A 26779-nucleotide genomic window follows, 5' to 3' on the forward strand; every position below is an offset into this window, starting at 1 on the left:
AATCCAAAGCACTGGCACAGCCTGAAAGTCAGGGCTGTCCCCTGACCCTCCATCCTGAACCCACCCCTACTCTTCCCCCAGTCACCTGGCAATGGGTCTAATGCTCCCTGCTCCTGGAAAACCCACAATCATGCCCCCTTGCCTCTGCCACATCGTATACCCTGCCTCGTATGCTTTGCTCTCTTGAAAACACAGCTCAAAACCACGTCTTCTGAGAAGCCTCTGGATGCTCTGGGCCTAAGGACACAAGGCTGAGACCAGTGCTCCCCTCCCAGCTACACTCAGGAAGCACATGAGAAGCTTAACCAAGTGCCCAAGTCCCAGCATGGACCAATCGAATCTGCATTCCCGGAGACATGGTTATGTTAACGGATCGCAACATTTCTCTAGAACACAGCCTCCTTAACATCAAAATGGCATGGGGTTTTAGTTGCGATTTCTGTATCATTTGACGAAAGCAACTGACAGATTATGAAGATGTATGTCAATAAATTTGTGAATTTGTGTTTTTATTTTTCACTGAATAATATCTGCATATTTTGAGGGGTGCACTTGGGAAATTTCAGTCCATGCCAAAAATGGTGCCTGAGGTGTAGACAAAGTCAAGGCCAAATTTCAGAAGTTGTGTGTGTCTGTGAGCACACAGACCCCAGGGGGAGAAAGCCGCTCCACGCCAGCCCGAGACACTGGACACACACACCCACCCCCGCTGCTATCGACCTCCCCAACGTGGCAATTCTGGTGCCTCATGTCTTCAACTTAATTTAACATCTCTGGAGGACAGCAGATGTTTTAATTTTTTTAAAGATCTTATTTATTTATTTGAGAGAGAGAGCGAGCACATGAGCAGGGGGAGATGGAGAAGCAGACTCCCTGCTGAGCAGGGAGCCCAATGTGGGGCTCGATCCTAGGACCCCGGGATCATGACCTGAGCTGAAATCAGATGCTTAACCGATGGAACCCCCCAGGCATCCCAACAGCAGATGCTTTATTAAGGCTGTTTATATTCTCAATATGTAGTGCACTGCCCTTCATATCTACAGGTATTTACAAACACCTACTGATGGCGATGACCCTGGTGAAGGTGAAAACCACATAGGGTCTCAGCCTACAAGGTGCAGAGCAGACTTAGAAAATCCTGAGGCAAGAATGATCCTGAAGAGGGCGCCTGGGTGGCTCAGTTTGTTAAGCGACTGCCTTCGGCTCAGGTCATGATTGGAGTCCCAGGATCAAGTCCTGCATTGGGCTCCCTGCTCAGCAGGGAGTCTGCTTCTCCCTCTGACCCTCCCCCTCTCATGCTCTCTCTCTCTCATTCTCTCTCTCAAATAAATAAAATAAAATCTTTAAAAAAAAAAAAAAAAAAGAATGATCCTGAAGAAATCTGCATAGGTGGCCTTGAGCAGTCCGAAGAACGGCCAGAATTTGGAGCTGTGAGAGAAGGAGAGGAATGGAGGGAAAAAGTCCTAGCTGGGGAAAAGTATGCAGTATGGGGGGGGGCGGGGGGAGGAAAACAAAATGGTAATGCACATCCTAGAAGAAGACAGCATTACGGGCTGTGTCTACTCAGCGCACCGGAGTGCTTAGGTTTCTCCAACCTACTCTGTCTCATTTGAATCCTTGTAATCTAAGGGCGAAGATCTACTGCTCTCATTTTGCTGGTTGGGGAACCCATGAGCAGGTGGTTCCAAATAACAGCGTCCCACAAATATTTGGGGATTATCTTTTTCAAGGTCACTGAGAAAGGGGAGGGAAGCAGAAGGTGGTTTCGTGTCTGTTTTGTTCAAGGGGAGAGGCCCAGCTGCTGCAGGAAACAGGGTCTGGTTGGGAAGCAGGCCAAGAAGCTAAGTAATCCATAGCCAGTGGGGATCCCAGATCATCTGTGAGAACCAGTGCGGGAGAAACTGCTGGAAGGCGCGTGGGGGGAGCCCTGATGGAGGCAGCCAGAGCAGTGAGCACAAACAGTTCTGGGGACATGCAGCCTGAATGAGAGGGGGGTAGCCCATGGGGAGGGTGCACGGACAGAGCGATCGTGGGAGGAAGACTGATGGGTCCACGAGAGCAGGAGGAGCGCCCCACGATGTTTGAGGTTCCAAGTCTCTGACTCCAGTACCAGGTTCAAAGCAGGTCAACAGAGGACACACTCTGGGAGGCGATGACCAGGTGGCTTTCGATGGCCTGGGTCTGAGATGACAGTGACATTTCCAAGTGGAGGCAAGTGTGGGCAGGGGAGAGGACTGAGGTCTATCGACTGAGGACCTTATTCTCTGAATGCTGCGAGGTCCCCACTTGGAAGCCAGCACAGCCACAGTGCCAACCACCAACAAGCCCTCCAGCGGGATCCCGCGCGTCTGCAGGTGGGAGAGGGAGGAGGGGCGAGCCGAGGCACAGTGGTCACCACTCGGCTGGACCTTGGCCTTCTCTTAGTCTCGGCTGGCTGGTGGGTCTCAGTCTTGGGACATCATCCTGCGTGTCCCAGGTAAGCCATCAGGATCTAAGACGCTGTGCATGGGTTTCTTCTTTCTGGATCTCAGTTCCTTTGGGGACATCGGGGGCTGGGCCGTAGGACACTTCCAATTCTAGTATACCAAACCACAGAAAAATATGAACCCCAAATTACCACTATTATAATTAGGATTAGGATGGCCACTATCCAAAAAAAAAAAAAAGGATATGGAGAAATTGGGACCCTTGTGCTCGTGCTCTGCTGGCGGGAATGCAAAGGGGCGCAACCACTATGGAAAACAGTATGGAGGTTCCTCAAAAAAATAAAAATGGAACCCCCATAATTCCTCTTCTGGGTCCAGGAATACCTTGGTGATAGTGCAGGTTTGGTTCCAGAGCACCTCAGTGTAGCAGCTTTATCACAATAAACCACTCAAACGAGGGGCACCAGGGTGGCTCAGTCGGTTAAGTGTCCAACTCATGATTTCGGCTCAGGTCATGGTATCAGGGTTGTGAGATCAAGCCCTGTGTCAAGTCCCATGCTCAGCAGAGTCTGCTTGAGAGTCTCTCTCCTTCTGCCCCTCCGCGGCTTGCGTGCTCTCTCTAAATAAATAAATAAATAAAATCTTAAAAAAAATAAAAATACTTTATTGCTAAGGAATGCTAGCCATCATCTGAGCTATCGGGATGTCATAATCTTTTTGCTGGTGGAGGGTCTGCCTCGATGCTGACGGCTGCTGACCGATCAGGGTGGTGGTGGCTGAAGGATGGAGTGGCTGTGGCCATTTCTTGAACTAAGACAACACAGAATTTTGCTACATGGATTGTCTCTTGCTTTCATAAATGATTTCTCCATAGCATGTGATGCTGTTCGATAGCATTTTACCCACAGAACTTCTTCTAAAATTGGAGTCAGTCCTCTCAAACCCCACCATTGCTGCTTTATCTATAATATTCTAAATCCTTGTTGTCACTTCAACAATCTTCACAGAGTCTCCACCATGGCCTTTGCTCAACCATAAGAAGCAACCCTCTCCACTGAAGTTTGATCCTGAGATGCAGCAAATCAGTCCCATCTTCAGGCTCCACTTCTAGTTCTAGTTCTCTTGCTATTTCTACTACATCTTCAGTTACTTCCTCCAATATAGTCTTGAACCTTTCAAAGTCATCCATGATGGTTGGAATCACCTTCCTCCAACTTCCTGCTCATGTTGATATTTTGATCTCTTCCCATGAATCATGAATGTTCCTAATGGCATCTAGAGTGGTGAATCCTTTCCAGAAGGTTTTCTTTTTTTTTTTTCCTTTTATTTTTATTTTATTTTTTTTATTCTTATGTTAATCCCCATACATTACATCATTAGTTTTAGATGAAGTGTTCCATGATTCATTGTTTGTGCATAACACCCAGTGCTCCATGCAGAACGTGCCCTCCTCAATACCCACCACCAGGCTAACCCATCCTCCCACCCCCTCCCCTCTAGAACCCTCAGTTTGTTTTTCAGAGTCCATCGTCTCTCATGGTTCGTCTACCCCTCCAATTTCCCCCGCTTCATTCTTCCCCTCCCACTACCTTCTTCTTCTTCTTTTTTTTTCTTAACATATATTGCATTATTTGTTTCAGAGGTACAGATCTGAGATTCAACAGTCTTGCAAAATTCACAGCGCTTACCAGAGCACATACCCTCCCCAGTGTCTATCACCCAGTCACCCCATCCCTCCCACCCCACCCCCCACTCCAGCAACCCTCAGTTTGTTTCCTGCAATTAAGAATTCCTCATATCAGTGAGATCATATGATACATGTCTTTCTCTGTTTGACTTATTTCACTCAACATAATACCCTCCAGTTCCATCCACGTCGTTGCAAATGGCAAGATCTCATTCCTTTTGATGGCTGCATAATATTCCATTGTATATATATACCACCTCTTCTTTATCCATTCATCTGTTGATGGACATCTTGGCTCTTTCCACAGTTTGGCTATTGTGGACATTGCTGCTATAAACATCGGGGTGCATGTACCCCTTCGGATCCCTACTTTTGTATCTTTGGGGTAAATACCCAGTAGTGCAATTGCTGGATCATATGGTAGCTCTATTTTCAACTTTTTGAGGAACCTCCATACAGTTTTCCAGAGTGGCTGCACCAGCTTGCATTCCCACCAACAGTGTAGGAGGGTTCCCCTTTCTCCACATCCCCGCCAACATCTGTCGTTTCCTGACTTGTTAATTTCAGAAGGTTTTCAATTGACTTTGCCCAGATGCATCAGAGGAATCACTAATCTAGGGCAGCTAGGGCCTTATGAAGTAAGACTCGACAGTCAAAATTACTGTTTGATCCATGGGATATGGAGCGGATGTTGTGTCACAGGCATGAAAACAACATTCATCTCGTTGTCCATCTCCATCAGAGTTCTCGGGAAACCAGGTACATTGTCAATGAGCAGTCATATTTTGAAAGGAACCCTTTCTTCTGCAGTAGGTCTCAGTAGTGGGGTTAAGAGATCCAGTAAAACGTGTTGTAAACAGATGTGCCACCACCCAGGCTTTATGGTTTTATTTGTAGAGTGCAGGCAGAGTAGATTCAGCACAAATTTTAAGGGCCTTACGGTTTTTGGAATCGCTTCAGTCACCAACTGTATTAGCCCCTAACGAGAGAATCAGCCTGTCCTTAGAAGCCAGACACTGTCTTCTCTCTCACTATGAAGTCCTACATCAGTCTCCAATAGACGGCTGTTTTGTCTACGCTGGAAATCCATTAGCATAGCCACCTTCATTAATTCCCTCAGCCGGATCTTCTGATGACTGGCTGTAGCCTCTCCACCCGCCCCTGCTGCTCCACCTTGAGATGCTTCTTTCCTTAAACCTCATGCACCAACCTCTGCTAACCTCAGACTTTTCTTCTGCAGCCTTCTCACCTCTCAGCCTCCATAGAACTGAAGAGTCAGGGCCTCGCTCTGGATTGGGCTTTGGCTTAAGGGAATGTTGTGGCTGCTTTGATCTTCTTTCCAGACCTTTAAAACTTCCTCCATATCAGCAAGAAGGCTGTTTTGCTTTCTTATCATTTGTGTGTTCGCTGGAATAGCGCTTTGAATTTCCTGCAAGAACTGTTCCTCTGTGTTCACAACTTGGCTCACTGGTTGTCACAGGAGATCCTGCTTCCAGCCTGTCCTGGCTTTCGACATGCCTTCCTCCCTGAGCTTAATCATTTCTAGCTTTTGATGAAAATTGAGAGACGTGTGGCTCTTCCTTTCACTTGAACATGTAGAGGCTACTGTAGGGTTATTAATTGGCCTCATTTCAACACTGTTTTGTCTCAGGGAATAGGGACGCCCGAGGAGAGGGAGCGATAGGAGGAAGAGCTCTATGGAGAATTAGAACACACACAACATTTATCAATGAAGTTCACTGTCTTCTATGGGCATGGTTTGTGGTGGCCCAAAACAATTACAATAGCAACATCGAAGATCGCTGATCGTAGACCACCCGGACGGATATAATGAGAAATTTTAAAATACTGTGAGAATTACCAAGATGTGATACAGAGACACAAAGTTAGCAAATGCTGTCGGAAAAATGGCGCCGATAGACTTTCTCGATGCAGGGTTGCCACACACCTAACAGTGATAAAAAATGCAGTATTTGTTCAGTGCAACATAGCCAAGCACAATAAAACAGCATATGTCTGCCTCTACCCAAAAGAACTGAAAACAGAGACTTGAAAAGATCCCCCCAGGTTCACAGCAGCATTATTCACAATAGTCAAAAGGTAGAAGCAATCCAAGCACCCATCACCGATGAATAAGCAAAATGTGGTAAGTACACATTCTGGAATATTCTCCAGCCTTAAAAAGGAAACAAATTCTGAAGCACGCTACAATACGGAGGAACCTCAAGGACACTGTTATACTAAGTGAATAAGCCAGAGACAAAAAGGCAAATACTGGGTGATTCCCCTTACTTGAGGTTCCGATAGCCGTCAGAGAGACCGACCTTGGAATGGAGGGAGCCAGGGGTTGGGGGCGGGCGGGACGGAGAGGTTTTGTGTAACGAGTTTAACAGACTTTTTGTCGAGCAGAGTTTTGGTTCTGCAAGATGAAGAGTTCGGGCAATTGGCTGCAGGACGACGTGAATGTACCGAACGCTACCGACCACACACTGAGAAATGGTTAGTATACTCAATTTCATGTCGTGTGTATTTTATCACAACTGGATCAGAATAATTTCATCCTAATAAGATTAGACGTTCATCCTGGCAGTTTTATCAGTTGCAGCGCATAAGGCAGGCTTACTGTCAGGTCTGTCTTCTGTCCCTCACTGGGCTCCTTCCTGGGGACCCCTCAGCCCCCCGGGCACAGAAGGAGTTTCTTTTGCTGAGCACGCTAGGGGAAGAGAAGGCGGCTGCACAACCTGCCAAGGGTGGAGGGAGGCCCAAGGCCCGTTAGAGCAAAGGGGGTGGGTGAGGCTGGACCCCCCAGGGGAGGGACCCCCACAGGAGCGGGTCCAGAGGGTGGGGGCAGGTTGTTGGATTAAGCTTCTCTGTGCATGATGGGAGAGTGATGGGGTCTCCTCTGCCGCCCTCTGGAATCCTCCTCCACCCACGCAGCACCCACAATACCTGGGTTCGGGCTTGTCTTTTCGAGGACGTAACTGAGTGCCAGTTCGAGAGCTGAAGCCGCCCAGGTGGACAGACACCCCAAGCTCCTCTGAAAGCAAGCACTGTCTCCACGTAAAGCGGTCACGGCGCCACCGGCTTCCTCCACCAGGGAAGGACTGCTACTGTTCCCATGGACCCGATCATCTTCACTCGGTCCTCAAAGGTCACCGCCCTGCCAACCTGGTGGCTCCCAGACTGGTGGCTCCCTTCCAGAAGGTCCGTGCAGGTGCCGTGGAGTCCCACGCCAAGGAGCACGTGGACAGTTAAAAGGGCAGGGCCCCTCCTGGGCACGTCCCGGGCAGGTGACCCAGCTGGCAACCCCACCCTCCTTCCCTGCACTGTCAGGGAGAAGCAGGGCCGGTCCCACGTGCCTCAGGGACTGAGTCACTGAGCAAGCAGCACCCCCTCCCTGGGCTCCCTCCAGGTACAAGACTGGGTGTGCCCCAGCAGAAACTATAAAACAAAATAATATGTACAAAAACATCTCTGGCATTTCAAAGGTCATCAAGCAGAACACCAGATGGTTTTCGATTCAAACCATCCCATATTTCCTGTCTAAATTTCAGGGCAGTGCTTGCTAGCTCCCACATCACCTGGGATGCCACCAGCTGATGATTTTCTTCCCAGAGCTCATCCACATGCAGCAGAATGCTGAGCTCTGTTCCCTCAACATGAGGCCATCTAGGACGCCATGGGCTGCTCGTCTGGCACCACCTGGGCGCAGTGAGTACAAATTCCAGGGCTGGAGTCCAGGTGGCTGCATTCAAACCTAACTCCAAAGGTGCCCAGCCAGGCTGGGAGCCCGGGGCAGGCAGAGCCTGCAGCCTGCAAAGGGAAAATCCCCACAGCTCTCTACTCTAACTTCCCCAGAGCAGAGTCCAAAGGGCTCTCTGCTTTATTTTTATTTGTTTATTTATTTCTGTGCCTCAAACACTTTCTCAGTGTCCATGACCAGCGGACACTGAAGTCAGTGGTCATGCTGATGCTGGCTCACCTGCCCGCATGATTGATCCTCATTTACCATCCGGCTGCCCTGGCAGGAAGCAGGGCGAACAGTACCTGCCTAAAGGGAATTTCAAAGAGAAACCCGGCACACCCCACTCCTCCCGCTTAGGGTCCACCGTGACTCAAGTTCTGCCTAACTGGGTCTGTTTTCGCCCTGGGCAGAAGGGAGTTGCCACTCTCTGCCCAAGATTCTTTCAAAGCAGAACGTTTGATTCCTCCTAAAAGATTCGGAGAGTTAGAAACAAGCCGCCCTGGTTCTCAGGGTCACTTCACTGCCAGTGTCAGCCTGGTCTCTCCTGCCAGGTAGCTGGACAAGGCCTCTGCCTCATCCCCACGGAGGGAGCAGCCTGGAGGTAGGTAGGGAACCCTAGGAGAGTCCCAGGCAGCTGAGTCAACGCAGACTCCCGGCCTCGCCCCAGACCTCCTGAATCGGACTCTGCATTTGTCACGCTCCGGGTGATTCCTGGGGGCAGTCCTGGTTGGGAGGAAGCATCAGAGAAAGGGGCACATTTCTAACAGGATTTTAATAATGATGCCATGGAATATCATTTTGCACACTTATTTAGTCCTGTGAGCCAGAGCCAAGTGCATCTGAGAAGATAGTCATCCACTAAACAAACATGGTCGGCCCCATCGTGTCCCAGAAGCATTCCAAGACCGACGATAAGAGGTATAAGTCGCCCTCCACAAGCTCACGGTCTCCAAGGGCAGACTGGTATTACCAGGCGATAGCACAGGTAAGTACAGAAAGAAGGACAGACCGCGCTACTCAAGGGTTATAAAGGACTCCCGATTTGGGCTGGGTTCGGGAAGTGACCTGCGAGCTGTGATATGAAAAGTCAGTCAGAGGTGGCAAGGACAGGGGTGGCGTGAGCTGTTCCCAGCAAGGACGTGAGAGGGAGGCAGGGGGCTGAGCGTGGACTGGATCACGGAGAGCCCTGTTCATTTCCTATGAACCACATTGAGCAAGACAGCGGCTGCTCTCGAGGCACATGCGCACATGCACAAGCGCACATGCACACATGCGCTCATCCTAACAGCTCTGGAAGGCAAGCTCAGAAGCCAGGGCATTCAAGGCAGCAGACCATCAAATCCAAAGCAGAGACGCAGGGTCACAGGAGCAACAGGAGAGGGTCGGGGTTTGAAAGAATCGGGCAGAAAGCTCTACATGAACAGGACTGAGGGAAATGAGAGCACGTTCTAGAACAGCATGTCCTCCAACTGGGGGGGAAGATGTGGTGGGTCTGGTATGAGAAGCTAGAGAGAAAGGAGCCTGGCTGAGAGTGCCAGCCCTGCCGATGGAAAGCCCTGGAAGGTGAGGTGTTCAGACAGGTGCAACGGGGCCTGCAGGCCCAGGAAGACAGGCCATGTGGGCAGCTATAACCCCCGCCTACCCAGCAACCTCAACTGGAATCTTGGGGTGGACACTGTATTTCCATTTTGCCCAGCAGTCTCGGGGGGGAGGGGACTAAGCTGGTAGAGATGGGGACAAGGGCTCCAAGTGGAGCGGACGTGTGGGAGCGGGCAGGGTGTGGATGTGTGCCTTCCCAAGTTTGCAGGGTCCCTGTAGCCCCCTACGCATTTGGTTAGGACTCCAGTCAGTACACTGTGAGGATGAGAGAGGACCAGTCAAGTGCCTCTCAAGTGCTTCTGCTCTGCGTTCTAGCGCTGACACTCGAATGTCATGACGCTGATGGTGCTGGTTTCAGAACTGCCCACTTGGGTTCACTGCAGGTTAGGAAGCACTAGCTGTATAAGCCACCACTTTCCGGACCGAAAGCACTAAAGATGCACGAGGGCTGGATCTGGCTCGGGGCTCGCAAACACTCTGGGCTCTCTGCCCACGAGGCCTGAGCTTGAGTTTCCATGTAGACTGAACCAGGTAACCGATGTAAGGTGACTGGTGCAGGACCTGGCAAGGAGTGGGTGCTCAGAACAGGTCTCCTGTCTTTACATACTCTCTTGTGCCCAAAGAGGGTATCTGGCTCATGGAGAAATCTAAAAGGGACCTAGGACGGTGTGAAGTTCATTTACAGCAAAAAGGTGCACCTGGGCAGCATGGAAATTTCATCAAGTTACAATGTGCTTGAGTGTGCCTGTTTAGTTTTTTAAAACAGTGTTCTAAAATAATTATAGAACTCTTAAGTAAAACTTTTGTGCAAGAAACCTCATTTCTAAAACACATTTTTCTTCAAACCAGAGTTTAGGAATCCCTAAAGATCTACAAATAGAGTTGTTGGCAGCCTAAAGGGTAAAAGATTTCTTTTAAGCATGTGCAATCATTTAAATAATCATTTAAATATCTATTTAATGAGGAGTTTCCCAAATGGGGTCATCTGCGTTGTACTCACTGCCACACTGTTCAGTACCCGTGTTGGGACCACACCTGCAGCAGAGACTGAATAATGTCCCCTGCACGTGAGGGTCAAAAGATCCCCAGTGGTCCAAACCCAAAGTCCTACCCTGCTTCAGAACTGACCACGCTTTTTTTCTGTTGCCCAAAAACGTGGTGAGAAGGTCCTGCCCTTGTAATTAGCTGTGCAGTGTTAAAAAGGCAACGACGAATATTGGATTTAACTACTTTTCAGTATTGTGTTCGCTTGCATTATCAAACACGTCCACCAAATTAATGGGATCTTGTTATCTGCATTAGAAAGCAACCATAGGGGTGCCTGGGTGGCTCAGTTGGTTGAATGTCTGACTCTTGGTTTTGGTTCAGGTCGTAATCTCAGGATCGTGAGCTCGAGCCCCATGTCGGGCTCCACGCTCAGTGTGGAGTCTGCTTCGGATTCTTTCTTCCTCTCCTTCTGCCCCTCCTGCTCATGCTCTTTCTCTCTCTCAAATAAATAAATAAATCTTAAAAAAAAAAGGCAACCATAATGCAGATGGCATTGATGTAAATGATGGTCATCATCTTAAAGTCAAAAGATTAATGTACACAGTAAGAAATTCACCTACAGAGATTTAACTTTTTACATGTCAGATTGAATGCCGGTGATCTCAGTCAAGTGTCAGCGCCACAGAAAGGGAGTGGATGGTCGTGATTCAGAGTGAGGCCCACATGGATATGTGGCAGGCGGCCTCGGATCAAAACCTGGCTCGGCCTCTCATTAGCTGTGTGCTCTCAGAAACTGATAGAGCCCTGTGCCTCAATTTCCTTATCTGGAAAACAGGAATGACCCTGTAGGACTGCCATGATGATCTGATGTAATGATGCTTATGAGCTAGCACTCAAGTTCATAATAAATATTAGTGACTAACAACTAACAACTAACAACTTTATTAATGTGACTTTTGTGCTCCATTTTGTGTAATTTATACATTCTGTTTTCATTTTACAGTTGTAAAAGGAGCCTACTTACCTAGCTTCACGTTTGTAGGTATTTAAGAAAACTGTAACACATTTAATTGAATAAAAGAGGTCACAGTCATTGTTTTGGGACAGCCGTGAGACCACTTTCTTACACCATACGCAAAAATAAACTGAAAATGGATTAAAGACCTAAGTGTGAAACCTGAAACCATAAACCTGCTAAAAGAAAACACAGGCATAATCTCTTGGACATCGGCCTTAGGAATATTTTTCTAGATATGTCTCATCATGCAAGGGAAACAAAACAAAAATAAACTATTGGGACTTCATCACAATAAAAAGCTCTTCCACAGCAAAGGAAACCATCAACAAAATGAAAGGCAACCTACAGAATGGGAGAAGATATTTGCAAATGATACAACTGATAAGGGGCTCATATCCAAAATATATACAGAATTTATACAACTCAATGCCAAAAAACCAAACAATCCCATCAAAAATTGGGCAGAGGAGCTGAACACATATTATTCCAAAGAAGACATCCAGAGGGCCAACAGAAACATGAAAAGATGCTCAACATCACTCATCATCAGGGAAATGCAAATCGAAACCACAATGAGGTATTACCTCACATCTGTCAGAATGGCTAAAATCAAGAAGGAAAGAAATAACACGTGTTGGCGAGGATATAGAGAAAAGGAACCCTCGTGCACTGTTGGTGGGAATGCAAACTGATGCAGCAGCCACTGTGGAAACCAGTATGGAGGTTCGTGAAAAAAAAATTAGAAATAGAAATATCTTTAGTGGCAGGTAGTGGGCACTAGGTGGCAAATATGGTGTCCAGTTCAAGTTGCCCCATGTGTATGGAGCATTCCAGGTGAAAGTGGATTATAACCGGCTAGGCTACACGCACTTACACTCTTGCACTCAGGTGTCCATGAGGCCACTCCAGCACATGCAGTATGAGGGCATCATCCCCTCAGCCTAGCCCTACTATGCCAGCCAGAGACTTCTCCATGATGCTGGGGCTCTTCATCTTCAGCATGGTCTTCTTACACATGAAGGAGAAAGATCAGACTGACTGAGGGGGCAGAGCCCTGTGACTCCTTAAAACACACAGATGGCGGTTATGTAGGATTGGGTCTTCCTCTTATGGAGGTTTTTGTTTTTGTTTTTGTTTTTGTTTTTAAGCCATGGGACAGTGGTACAGCCTTACCTCAGTGGAGCTACAGCATTGAGTACCAAGGGATTGGGGGTTGGGGAATGATTTTTATGTGAGTTTTTCCACCTAATGCTAAGTGGTATTTTTCATATGTGGTCACTCTCCTTTCTATGATAAACATTGCCCTCCAACTTCAAAAAAAAAAAAAAAAAATGCAAAAATGCCATCTAGAAATTCCACTGCTGGGTGTTTACACAAAGAAAATGAAAACACTAATTCAGAAAGATATCTGCACCCCTATGTTTACTGCAGCATTATTTACAATAGCCAAGATATAGAAACAATCCCAGTATCTGCTGATAGATGAATGGATAAAGAAGCTGTATTGTGTATATATACACACATATATACATACAATGGAATATTACTCAGCCATAAAAAAGAATAAGATCTTACCAATTACAACAACATGGCTGGATCTAGAGGGTATAAAGCTAAGTTAAATAAGTCAAAGACCAATATCAGATGATTTCATTTATATGTGCAATCTAAACAAATAAAAGAAATGAACAAAGAAAAACAGAAACAGACTCACATACACAGAGAACAAAGTGGTGGATGCCAGAGGGCAGGCGGGTGGGGGGATGAGCAAAATAGGTAAAGTGGAGTAAGAGGTACAAACTTCCAGTTATAAAATGAGTAAGAGGGATGGTAATTAGAGCATAGGGAATATAGTCAATAGTACTATAATAACATCATAAGGTGACAGATGGTGAACACACTTACTGTGGTGAGCACTGAGTAATGTATACAATCGTCTAATCACTATGTTGTAAAATGAAACTAATATAACATTGTGTGTCACTATACTTCAATAAAAAATAAAATACAATAAAATATTTAAAAATAAAATGGGTCGCTACACTATCAATTCTTTTTTTTTTTTTTAAAGATTTTATTTATTTATTTGAGGCAGCGAGAATGAGAGACAGAGAGCATGAGAGGGAGGAGGATCAGAGGGAGAAGCAGACTCCCTGCCAAGCAGGGAGCCCAATGCGGGACTTGATCCAGGGACTCCGGGATCATGACCTGAGCCGAAGGCAGTCGCTTAACCAACTGAGCCACCCAGGCGCCCTACACTATCAATTCTGAGACAGGCAGGCAGCCTGGAGTCCCAGGATTCATCAGATATTTGCTGCTGGTCTTCCATGCTATTTTAGATCATCTTCAACTGGACAGGCTGAACAGGAGAGGGCCAGGCAGGATGGCCAACACCCCACCGATAGCCAGGAGTGACCAGGCCACATGGGGTCTCAAAAGCTGATCATGAGACTGGAGAGAAGGCCCTGCCCACCCTAGCACCTTCTAAGGAAGGGGTGTGTGGTGCCTGCCCCTCCAGAGCCTCTTCTCTACTCCCTGAATCCTACCTTGGCAGCCCATCTGACCTCAGACTGGGCGAGTCATGTCTATCTTTGAGAAGAGAGTTAGACCTTCACAAAGAAGAGGATCACCTGGTCCTTGGGTCACGGTCACAGCAACAGCTGAGATTCCAAGAACATTCTAGAGCCTTTTGGGACATGCCCACATGAGTGATGGATGCTCAGCTCCGACCAGACCTAGGTGTTCCTCTCAGATCTCATCTTATGGACAGAATCAGGATTCTGTCTTTCTCTTCCCGTCCTGTGCAGAGGGGCACTGGTGTCACCTGTGTGGCCAACTACATCATTCAGAGCCTGTCAGGCCTCTGACACTGCTCCTCGGGCACCGGTCCCTTCCCCTGTGACTCCCCATCTACCCTGTTCACTCAGAAACCACACCCTGAGACTTGGATTTCAGAATGGGGCCTGCAGGTCACCCTATACTTCAGGGTCATGCTCCATAAGAGTCTTCAATAGGGTTGGCATGACCAAGGAAATTAACCGGTTTTCTTTTGTAAATGTGTTTTATCTAGTGGGTAGAGTTTCCCTTCTCCAAGATGCATCTACAATTTTCTAAAGAAATTCAATGAAAGTTTAAGCATATCAAGTGCTTGGTACGTGGAGTCCAGGCAAATGGAGGGCCTTCTGCTGGCACCGACATCCTTCCATTTATCCTTCCAGGGACAATACAACTCCAGGACAAAGTGGAAGAAAGACATCCAATCCCAATAGCCGATGCTAGGAATAAACTACAGAAATGAGGGGGGGGAATGCTGTGGAGGCAAACAGGGTGGGAACATGGTCTTCAAAACTATTCTCAGTGATATAGCAACAGTGCTGAGTGGGGAGATGTGGCCTCCCTTTCAACCCACGCCAGGAGCAGGGACAGGGAGGGACACTGCTACCAAAGGGACTCGCCTTTCAACTGGGACTCAGAAAGAGCTATTTCAGAGGGCTCTGGAGTGGCTTAGATGGAATCCCCATTAGAAGCAGGATGCCACTGGGGTGCCTGGGTGGCTCAGTCAGTTGAGTGTCTGACTCTTGATGTCACCTCAGGTCATGATCTCAGGGTCGTGGGATTGAGCCCTACGTCAGGCTCTCTGCTCAGTGTGGAGTCTGCTTGTCCCTCTCCCTCTGCTCCTCCTTGCTCGAGGTCTCTTTTTCTCTCCCTCTCTCTAAAAGAAATAAATGAAATCTTAAAAAACAAAAAGAAGCAGAATGCCACTTTTTAGACAAAATCTCCTTATCCCCACCTGAAGTCCACAGGCTCCATCCCACGTCTCACCCTTGCTTCCTGCTGAGAGATTCTGCATTCGTGCTCACTCTACATCAAGTCCCTTCAGCACTTTGCTTTGTACTTGTAATAAAGTACAGCACCTTGGCAGAGCTTTGAAGGTCTGAGCCTTCCCATCTCGACTCCCCGCCAGCCTCAGCCCTGAAACCCGCCATGTCCCAACCGCACATCCTAGGAATAAGCAAGCTCTCCCTTGTTGAGGACTCACACATGCTGTTCCCCCTGCTGTAAATGCTCTCCCCTCTCCTCAAATCCTTTCTACCCGCCATGATCCAAACTGACACATGCACCCCTAAAAAGGCCATCCCCCAATTCCTAATGAAGCCCCATTATTCTCCAGCAGGGTCTTGGTTCCTTTTCTAGTGCTTCTTCTGATCTGCACTCACAGGTCTTTGCTGGGCTGTTTAGGACCAGCCACGACTCTAGACTCACACTCCAAGGGAACAGGGGTCAAGACTTTGCTGTTCATCAGCAGACACAGTCGCTCAGCAACTACCTGCTGTATGAGTGAGTGAGTTCTTGCTGCTGGTATTCAGCTGCCATGCCACTGGCCAAGTTTGCCAAAAACGAAGACAAGGTGAATGTCCAGACGCCCAGAGGACAGCAGACAGTGCTGAAGGCACCCAGGACTGTTTAGGGAACCCCCAACCACCCAATAGACAGGAACCGGCTTTCACAGCTCTAAGGAGAATATTCATCCAGTTTTTAGCTCCTAGTTTCTGAACACTTATGAGCCAGCCGAGCACTCAGTGTGTGCTTGCTTCTCACAGCAGCCTCACGTGGAAGGTAGATCCTCCGCATTTTACGTGCGGGATGACTGCAGATGCCACAGAGTGAGTAACTTCCTCAGGGCCCCACCACTGGAAAGACTGGAATGCTACTCAGGCAAGGATGCACCCCTGCCCCTCAGTTATTGCCTGACAAAATAAACCCCCAGGGTTATCTGGCAGGTTGGTGTTGAGCTGTCTAGGCACTGTGCCCTGTGCTAGAATGTTGGCACCCTGTGGGGGCAGCTGTGATGAGAGGGGTAGGTCAGGAAGCAACCCTTTGGTGAAGTTCCTGGCACAGTCATAGATACAAGCCGTCTGCTGTGATGTCGGGTCTGGACAAGCCTTGTTTCTAAGTAGAGTTAGAGCCCCATCTTGTTTCTAGGTAGAGTTGGAGCCCCCAAGAACTTCATTCAGGGCTACAGCTTCCTCATAGATCCCACAAATCATAAGGACCGTGTTCAGCACCCTCAGGGAACAGAGGAAGAGGTAGAGTCAAGGGGAAAGGGAAAGGGCTGATGTCCAGAGCTGGGAGAGCCTCTGGGTCAGCACTCAGGGTTCTTGATACCTCTAGGGTTGGGGACCCCTTAGAGGATCTGATGAAGGCTATCTGCCCTCTCTCCAGGCAAGATGCACCTTCATGTGTACACAAGATCCACAGACCATGGTGAGTGATCGGGGACCCCGGGATAGAACCCCTGCGATACTTTCTCTCAGAGTTGGGTACCTCCCAGGATCAGGGCAACGTTCCCTCTAAGAGAACAGCCTGGGTGGCTCAGTCGGTTAAGTGGCTGCCTTCAGCTCAGGTCATGATCCCAGGGTCCTGGGATCAAGCCCCGCATCAGGCTTCCTGCTCAGCGGGGAGCCTGCTTCTCCCTCTCCCTCTGCCTGCCTCTCTGCCTACTTGTTCTCTCTCTCTATCTCTCTGTCAAATGAATAAATAAAAAAATCTTAAAAAAAAAAAAGACAACAATTCCTTCTAATAAAGGAGAAATGAGGAACGTCCTCCAGATGCTTTTCCCTACAGCCCTGCCTGTTTTTTGTTTTAAAAACAAAACCTAACACAAGAGAAACATTCACCAGGAGCTGCAGATCAGTAATATGGGCCAAAAGATATATTTATGAACCTCTCAAATTAAGAGGACACCTCTAAGCTGCAGCTTACAGATGAAGACAGGAATGCCACACTGTTCCAGTAAACCAAGGGGCCATGGCTGTCCCCAGGAAAACGCCACATTTCAGGGCAATGCGGACACCATATTTAGGAATTCTGCCCCCAGAACATAGTTTTACAGCTGCAAACCATCTACCAGCCCCCGTGACACTCTCTATAATCAGGAAGACGTTAAGTTCAGATCTAGCAAAGATATCGCCAAGCTGTGTGAGCTCCAACAAGCGACTTCGTGTGGGCAGGTTCCTGTCACTTGTAAGCCTCAGTTTCCCCTAGAGCTGACCAAAGAGCTCTTTCAAATGTTCATCTGACACAGTTAATGTAAGGATTAAATGTTTCTCATGCTGCACTGCTATGTAGGCAGAGCTCAAGGACTGGTAGCTGTTACAAATATTTTTACTGTTATTAGCAGGTTTATTGTTGGGGACAAAAAACCCAAAAGCCAGCCTCTTGTCTCCATGAGGGTACACTAGAAGCTAGCTCCTCAAGGTGCCCCCAAAAGGCTCATTTATGCAACAAATGCATTCAAAGCCAACTGAGAAACCCTACTCACGACATTATTTCACCGCTTTGACCCAGGTTTGGGGAAGCTTTCAGTAATTCAAAATGAAAAGATTAGCTTTCTTGATAGGATTCTCAAAGACATCATGACAAAAGATATCCATAACACTCACCAAACTCTACACTCAAGCCTGCATATGTGGGAACGCTGGTATCTCTGCACACATCAAGTAAATATTCAAAGAGGAACATAGGAGAGCCGGGTCCCACAGCATTACCCAACTCCCGGGCAGTTAAGAAGGCTCCGTAGGTACGGATCACTTAACCATCGGCAAATACTCCGTGATGAAGCTGAGCAGAAGGACTCCTGCTCCAACTATCAATAAAACAAGAGTTACTGCATTGTCGAACGGTACAGCAAAAGGATCTCTCCTTCCAAATAACAGGCAATGCTCCTTTCCTGAGGTTGGAACATTCTTATCAAATGAAATGAAATAGATGACTTACTGATTGCCAAACCACCTGGCAATGTTTGCACACATCCCAAGCTGTTCCCTGCCCCCGCCTGGAGCAGCTTGCTTTGTCCCCTTACAAGGAGAGCAGAGGGGTCTCTAGGCTGGGTTAAAGCAGTCCCAGGAGATAAGGTGCTTCCCTGGACTGGGAGCACGGAGGCGAGGAAGTGCCGTGAGAACAAGTGGAGGCCTCTGATCCGACCCAGCCTAGTGACTTATTAATAAAGGTGCCACCCGATGCAGGGCTTCTTCCCAAGCAAGCCTGCACATGGGTGACTGCACTCACTGAGATGCTCCCTGCCGTGTGCACAACCAGCGACCAAACTCACAAGATGCCTTCATTTACTTGGTCAAAGACACAGACCTTTTAACCTTGGAAAATAAAATGTTTAAAAGGAGGAGCTACTAGGGAGAGGAGCAGAGTTTCCTCCTCCCTGATGAGGATGCCTGGAGGCAACCTACTTCTTTCTTACAAAGCACACCCACTACCTTCTCAGACTGGGCCCATGTGGGCAACACAGGAGTTCACTTGGGGGAGAAAACTCTATTCTTCAAGAGCCAAGTCAGACCTTTCACATTGCTGCCCACCTCATGCAACCAAGCATTTGCTGAACTTGTAGAAAGCAATTCTTGCCATCTAAAGGCACGATTCAGCACCTTCTTTTCCTGAAGAGTGTTTATTTTTCTTTTCTTCCCTCCAAAAGAACCATGTGACAAGAAGCTCATTGTTTTCTGCCAGCCAGTCTTGCAGTAGTGTGGTTTTTCAAGCTCGAAACCCATATTCGGTTTCTACCAAATGCCACTGTCCCAGGATTACAAACAATGCTGCCAAACAGATAATGTGTGCAGGCAGACATGCCTAGGAGCCCGATGTGCTCCAGTTCTCAATAGAGCCAAGGGCCTGGGGTCCCAATGAAGGCACAGAGGGCCTGAGGATGAGGGGCTCTGGTGGCCAGGACAACACCTTTCCCCCTTTGGGCCCCTGCAGTCTGCTCTGTGTCACCTGAGCTACCCGTTTCCCTGGCTGGCAGCCCCCAGAGATCTGGTCAACCTCCCTCTCTGGCTGGGGAGGCAGGGCCAGTCCAGCACAGCCCCCTGGAGGAGGCAAGGAGTGTGCTGCCCCCCTCAGCTGTACCCTGGTTAGATGCCAGCTTCACTGCACAGAGGCCACACCCACACCTGGTCACCACCTCCCTCCCACAACCCCAGAGACTGTGTAAGTCTGCTGGCTTATAGGCCATTTCTAGCCAAACGAAGAGCTCCTCTGTGCAAAGCTGCTCGCTGACTCTCCTTTCATTCGGGGGTTCCACTATTTCCTAAGGCTTCCACCTGGCTTTCATCTCCTCCTACTCCCCTTCCTTCTCTGCCTTCCCTCCTCTTCCTGTGCTTCCTTCCCCTCCTCTAATATCTGTGCCACGTTGGTTCCAAGTCTGCCAGGCTCTACCCCATCTCCTCCCCACCCTCCCAGCTCCACCCATACTCAGGCTGTGGTCTTCTCTCCATTGGACTATTACAGTAGGCTCTCACAGAGTCTCCTCCACCTCCTGCCACACCCCCTTCTGAGTCCCCATCTCCACAGGCTAGGAAGACCCTTCCTCAAAGACAACTCCATTCAATCATGCCCCTGCTGCAAGCATCTCAGTGCTCCCCACTGCCCACTGCATAATCCCAAGCTTCCCTGCCTGAGATGTTTTATCCCAATGCTGTTTCGACCATGCCCCCACAACCCCCAGCTGTGGTGACCAGAACCTTGGTGCTCTACACACAGAAGGGACTCTCTCCCCTCCATCCTATCTTCAGCTGTCTATCCTCTGCCAGCAGATTCATCTCTGAACCCTTCATGACATCTCAGCACCACCGCCAAGCAACAAAGACCCTACACAATGCAGTCAACCGTGTGCAGCCTCCACTTTCTCCTCCATGTGATGGGGATAATACCCATGCCTTCTCCACAGGATCATGTCAGAGTTAAGTGATCTCACTCTTCTCGGATCCATGGACAGTGCCTGGCATCTGAGCCTTTAGCTAGCAGCTACTGTGACACAGTGTGGAATGGGACCATCCTGTTCTCACATATCCGTGAAGCCACAAAGCTGAGAATCCCATGCTCTAGATGCTAGAAGTGCCCCTGCAAGTTCTTGCCTGGAGGGATCCCCACCTGCTGCCCATCCCCTCGATAGCATAGTAAGGAGAAGACTAGAGGTCTCTGTGGCCAGTATGTCAGGCTAGTGGGGACATCATGGTGCCCTATCCTTCACCTGGTGCTTCTCTGTCCTCCCCCAAGTCAGCCAGGGGCCACCTGGAGAACCACACCAGGGCTGAGCTGGACTGGAGGCCAGTGGAGACGGAGCTGCAGAACTGCAGGCCTGGGGCTGTGTGGGAGCACCATGATGTGGGCCCCTGGGGCTGGGGCAAGTTCAGGAATAGAAACTGATACGTTTCCTGCCTAACTAGTTTTGGAGGGAGGCTGGCTTGGACTGCCCGTGTTAGCTGGGTGACAGAGAGGGTCAGAAGTGGGCACGCTATAGGCCCACTGGTTGAAGCCGAAAAACGTTGAGTTCCAAAGGCAATTGAACACTGCAGAATTCAGCAGACTCAAGAGACATTCAAAGGAACCTGAACAAGATGGATGCCTCTTGGGGCTGGGCTCCAGGCAGGGACCACTCTGAGCTGTTGGGGGCACAAGAGGCAGGAACCCCACAAGAGGACCCAGTGTGGGGGCACCCGCTGCACCAGAGGGCAGGCTGAGCAGCAGCGAGGGAAGGACAGAAAGCACCCACAAAGGACAAGTGCTGGCTCCTTCCCTTACTGTTAGCATCCTCACCCAGGCCACAGAAGCAGCCCCCGGGGGCCCCCAGGGAGGAACCCAAGAGCGGACAGAATGCAGCAGTCTCTCCAGCAGGTGCTGTGGTGAGGCCCGAGTGTGGAGGCCGGGTGGGAAGGGGGGAGCTTCAGCTGGATATGGAAGTGAACTTGAACTTGTTTCTCAACATCTGACAAACGAGGCCACTCTGGTGGGTGACAAGAACTGAAGTCTATGGGGCCTCTGATGGCAGAACTGGCAGAGACCCGACAGTCCTTTCATAAATGCTCTATTCTTCTCCATCTCAGCACCATTCCAGAATGGTCAAAAATGGAAATGGCCCAAAAAAAGAGAGGAAGAGAGACTAGTAGGGAACAACCCAGATCTATGTTCTCCCTTTCCTCCTTCTCTGGAAGACCATGAGGGGAGGGCAGACTTTGGAATTTCCCAGGACCCACCCGGCTGTGGTTCTGGGAGAGCTGGGTCAGCAGCTCCAGGAAAGCCGAGCCACACAGAAGACCAGTACCCCTGGCGCACCCCTAAACTGAGATCTGGAGGCATGGCCCATTGGTATTCCTGAAGAAAAGAGCAATCAAGAATTTTCAGGACGTTCTCCTCAACACCGACAAATTTCTTCCTGGGCCATGTGGCCATTAGCAAGCGTATCCCACAGAACCACCAGGGAACCTGTGTGTGAGTCCACCGATTAAGATGTTAAATAATAGAAAATCATGGAAATGACCAGCAATATATTTCAACACATCACTAAAGAAATGGCAGGGACCTCTATTATACAAGAGGCATCAGAGAAAATAAACACAGATAGCAGTTAAGTTCTGAAGTATGCCAGAATGAGTTTAAGCACAATTGGGGGGTAATTATCGGCAATGATGGAAAATCCTTGGTTTCACATCACCCTCCAAGAAACCACGCTGTCCTGGTAGCATTGATTTTTAGCTCAAAAGGCCTATGGCAAATCCTACAGTTTTCCTCCTGATTCACTAATGGAACTGGCAAGGGGCAAGAAATATCAATGAACCTCCCATCACACATGAGAGATACCAAACTCAGGACATAAGGAAATCACAGGGATACGGATTTGTTTTCAACAAGACGCACAGGAGGGTTTTTTGTTGCTGTTTTTCTCCTTCAGCGGGGGGGGGGGGGGGGGGGGGGGGGACTAGGACTATTAAGTTCCTTCTAGCAAAGTGTGAAAAAAAAAGAATGAAACCAAATGGGAATTTGAAGATAAAAATGGCAGAACAAGAATTTAGAAAGCATGCCACACAGTCTGAAATGCAACCTGCTGCCTGCTGATAAGCTGGTCCTGTTTCTATTTACTTTTGTAAATAACTGAAAAGCAGTGAAATCTGACGATCCAGCTTCCCACAGAGCCAATAATGATTGGAAGAGAACGGAGCTCGGAGCGTTTCTCAGGGAAATGAACCTGACTCCCTTCCCCCGAGGCCACAGACGCACAAAATCATGGTTCAGAGAAAGGCCCATCCGGGCGATGCCCCGTTGCCTTATGTCTGCTAGGGAAGGTCTGATTTCTGGGCCTGTATTTTCACGACCTCATTACAATGGGCAAGCCCCTGAGAGCAGACTCACGCAGAATCACTATAAAAACAGCTAAACCACGTATTCACTACCTCCGGTGTAATCACCTCGCAGTCTTATTTCTGCCCGTTAACAAACAGAACTTTTACTACCTAAAATACATGGACATGGCACTTTATTTTGGTTGACATTAATCTATTCCCAAAGACACCTTCAGCAAAAATAGCAGAGAGGAATGAAGGCATGAGAACACTCGCAGAAAAAGAGGCCAAGGGTCAGTCGGTGTCGATATGGGCGTTTTCTGGCCCGAGAGCTGGGCGCTGGGTGCCTTGAATTCTCCTTTGAAAATATGACACTTGATAACCTCCTCGGGAGCTGTGTCTCAAAATAGGGCCTGGGCCCCACAGCGGATCCCTGGACTGGCGAAATCGGATCTGGGTGCTTCCACAGCTCTGCTGGAGTGGGTCATCCAGACCTGCCGCCATCCACCCAGGGTGTGGAGCTGAGGAGCCCAGCCAGGCCCCACTTCCCAAAAACCACGGTATCGAGCGTACAAACAAGGAACGCTGACTGGAGGAACGGGAAAACAACGTGCTGGTTAGCCAAGGCCACGCTGGGCCCACTAATCCATCCACGGAGCAGCTCATGGGACAGGAGGCCTGTGCAGGGCAGCAGGCCTCCTGGGTCTCTAACCCTGGAGAAAGGGAAGGGGAGGGGCAGGGAGGGAGAGGAGGAACTGCCCTCCTATGTTAGTGGATGAGTCCAGTTGCCCTCCACTCTCTTATACCTGCAAAGGTACGCACCTTGGGCCCCGCCTTTAGCTGGCGCCTACTACAGCTCTTTTATCTGGTTGCTTGTGGTGGGGAGGGGCCCCCGCAGGACTTCTGCACCACACCCTCCCCCCCACCCACAGGGGCACAGCCTGGTTGGGAGGGGCCCTGCAGCCCGGGTCCCTCTTTAAGAGAAAGAACACATGAATACAACAGTAGGTCAGGGGTGGATGTGGCCCAACACCGGTGGCCCTAAGGGTCCAGCCTCAACAGCCAGAAAAAGTGAAGGGGCAGGTGGGCCTTCCCACCCAGCTCGCCTCTGTTCCCTCCCCCTGCTCTGCGTTCTTCCTGGCCACCAGCCCCCCACCTGGTCCCACCATCCCCCACCCAGCCTCACCTGGATTCCCCATCCCCCCACCCAGTCCCACCATCCCCCACCCAGCCTCACCTAGCCTTGTAGTCTGCATCCTACTTACTTCCCTCAAAGTCAGAACACTTCAGTTTGGCTGAACAACAACAACAACAAAAATCCATTTATTTCCTAAGCTTCACGAGCAAAACCGAACAGAAACTCCACTGTCTCCCTCAGCAGGAACCCCACTCCCCCACAGGCCTAGCCTCCGTCTTCCAGGAGCAAGCTGACCCTCATGGAGAGTCAAATGGACCAGCGCCAGGCCTTTCACTGTGACCTGGTGGGAATGACCCTCCTGGACAGATGAGGAGCAGGTGGGGGCAAGATCTCAAAGTAAGGAAGCCATTCCTGCTCCCAAGTGACAGAGCATATGGGGAGTCAGCCATAGAGCAGTTAGAGGACATGCCAGGCTGAAGTCTCAGGAGCCATGCAGAGGATGAGACAACCAGTTCTTGCAGTGGAGCGAGTCCCCAGAATCTGGAAGCAAAGTCCTCCCACCTCAGAGACCTCCCTCCTCAGGGTGGCTCAGTCAGTTAAGCGTCTGACTCTTGGTTTCAGTTCAGGTCATGATCTCAGGGTCGTAAGATCAAGCCCCACATCGGGCTCCCTGCTCAGCACAGAATCTGCTGGAGATTCTCTTTCCCTCTTCCTCTGCCCCTCCCGTTTGTGTGCACGCTCTCTCTCTCTCTCAAATAAATAAATAAATCTTAAAAAAAGGAAAAAGCCGGCCTGGGTGAAGAGTAGGGGGCCAGCATCTGACAGTGAGGTAGGGCAGCAGGCTGGGGCGGGGGTGCAGAGCATTCCTCATGCTTCCCTCCTGGTAAACAGGGTTTGAAAGGACTCAGAGATCTGTCCCCTGATGAATACAACAGCTCAGGGCTGGCAGCTTACACTCCCTGCTGCTTAGTGTCCATGCCCAGGGTGCCTTGGGTGAGCCTGCCCTCGGGGCCACGCGTGGCAGAGGAACAGGACTCCCAGGTGAGGGGTGCAGCACGGAGAGTGCTGAGGGCGCCTGGCAGGTGGATGCGCTCGAACCCAAGTCGTGTTCACAGAGGGGCACGAGCATCTTGCTCTTCCAGCTCCCCGCCTACCTGCCTGTCCTCCCTCCAAGGGCAGCGCAGGCTCGGGTGACCGGGGGCTCCCTCCATCCTCTGCCAGTCTGCGCAGACTGCTTGCCTCACGCCTTACCCACGCCCACCCCTGGCTGCTGGGAGTAAGGCCTGGGGGGCCCGGGGGACCCCTTCCTTGCCATTCTGCCAGCCTCCGTGCCTTGCCTTTGGCTTCCTTCAAATCAAAACACAAGCGATGTAGCGAAATGCCCAGCTCATGCCTGGCATCAGCAGGTCGTTCAATAAACGCACACTCAAGAGTTACACGAAAACCATTTAAAAACGCAAGTTTGAGAATGTTGAAAAATACATTCAGCTAAGCCTAGCAGCTGAATTTACTCTGAGGCTTTGCTCATCTCCGTAACACATAAACTGGGTGGCGATCCATAAAGTCTCTTTACCAATTCCTTCTTTTGTCTTTGAAAGCAGAAGAGACTATAATACGAAATTAGGCCACCCTCTGCATGGTTTGGCCGCTAGCTTTTGAAATCTTAAATGTGGTATTACACAAATATATAGTATTGTCATTTTTTTCCTCCATTCTAGGACACCTAGAAAAAAATACTTTCAAAGGGGCTAGTCTAGGAACAGTACGATTTCAGGAACAGTAGCATGTTAGTAATGAGAACAACAGGTGTGTTAGGAGAGCGCATTATTTGGGGGCATTACAGAGCAATATTTACATGGTGTTTTAGGTAACGACCCAGTCCCCAAGAAGGATGTGAGTCCCTGAAGCTTCCAGGTTCATCTTCTGTTTGAAAGACAGGTGGTCAGCTGAGACCTGGGGAGGCAGCCCAGGAAGAGATGGCTGATGTCACAGGAGGCTTTGTTGACTCCTCAGCTGTGGTGGGACCACGGCAGTCCCCTTCAGCACCACAGGGGAATGAAGAAGGAGAAGGAAATGCCCCCCCAAACTGAATCTGACCAAGCTGACCGGGGACCGTGGCCCAGGGAGGACTCCGGGCCCTTTTCCCCGCCCAGGTCAGTGGGCAGACTTCCCCAGACGGTGACATCTACACCGTCATGACCAGCCGGCTTTGAGAGTCCCCCCTGGCTGTGCTGTGGCCCTCAGAGTTCTGTTTCGGTTTTACTGGGGTCAATTTGGTCACCTATCGTTGTTGGATCAAATGCAACTTTGAAGGAAAGCCATGCTCATGGGAGGCAGGGCAGGTTTCTTATTTTCCCTGTGAAAGCCCCTTTTCAGAGTTTCAGATAGCATCCAGCGGCAGACCAGTAGTAACCCATCCCAGAGTGATTCTTTGCTTGCCAGCCCTGACCAAAGCATATCCATCCAACTCAGCTTTCCAGAAGCTTTTCTCATCCTGGGTTAGGGGGAGGAATTCTCCTTTTCTTGTAATTTTCGTAAGAGTGGGACAGAGCAGATTCTGGAACCTGGCCAGCCAGTGAGACTCCATCAAGCATGCCCTTTTGTCATGGGAAGCGTCCCTGGGACAGAGAAAGGGGGCAAGGGGCACCCACCCACTCCTAGCTACACTCACACCACAACTCTTCACAAATAGGAATGCTGTACCTTTTCCTAAGTTACAGCAAAGGGGGAAAAAAATGGGGTGTAGTCTTTTTTGGTGTTTTCTACCCAACATGTCAGTTCAGGGTGTATCCAACAGTCCCCAGGCCCCCTTAGCCACCGTGCTGCAGGCCAGCACCCCAATTGTGTGCTGCTATTTTTCCCTCCCACCCTGAATCTGCGCTTTCCTCTGCAGTGAATGTGCACCTTGATTCTCCCGCCTCTCTGCCTCATCCCCAAAGATCCAGCTCAGAAAATCCTTCTTCCATGAAGGATCCCCTGGGGAGAAGGAGCCACACCTCCTCCCTGCCGCCCCTCCACCCAAGGGTGCCCCTACCCAGGCATGCCCTGGACCT

At 49.5% G+C, this 26779-nt stretch overlaps 1 protein-coding gene and 1 long non-coding RNA gene across 2 annotated transcripts in view; one reads left to right on the plus strand and one right to left on the minus strand.

Moving 5' to 3' along the window:
* The window catches only part of COBL (cordon-bleu WH2 repeat protein), a 289484-nt gene that overhangs the window by 187961 nt on the left and 74744 nt on the right, over positions 1–26779 (minus strand). The window lies entirely within an intron of this gene.
* LOC110592682 lies at positions 7793–11458 on the plus strand. The gene is made up of 3 exons (XR_002481120.1): positions 7793–7824; positions 8673–8843; positions 11448–11458. It is a non-coding gene; the product is annotated as an uncharacterized LOC110592682 (long non-coding RNA).

This window comes from Neomonachus schauinslandi, chromosome 12, assembly GCF_002201575.2.
Source record: "Neomonachus schauinslandi chromosome 12, ASM220157v2, whole genome shotgun sequence".
Lineage (NCBI taxonomy): Eukaryota > Metazoa > Chordata > Mammalia > Carnivora > Phocidae > Neomonachus > Neomonachus schauinslandi.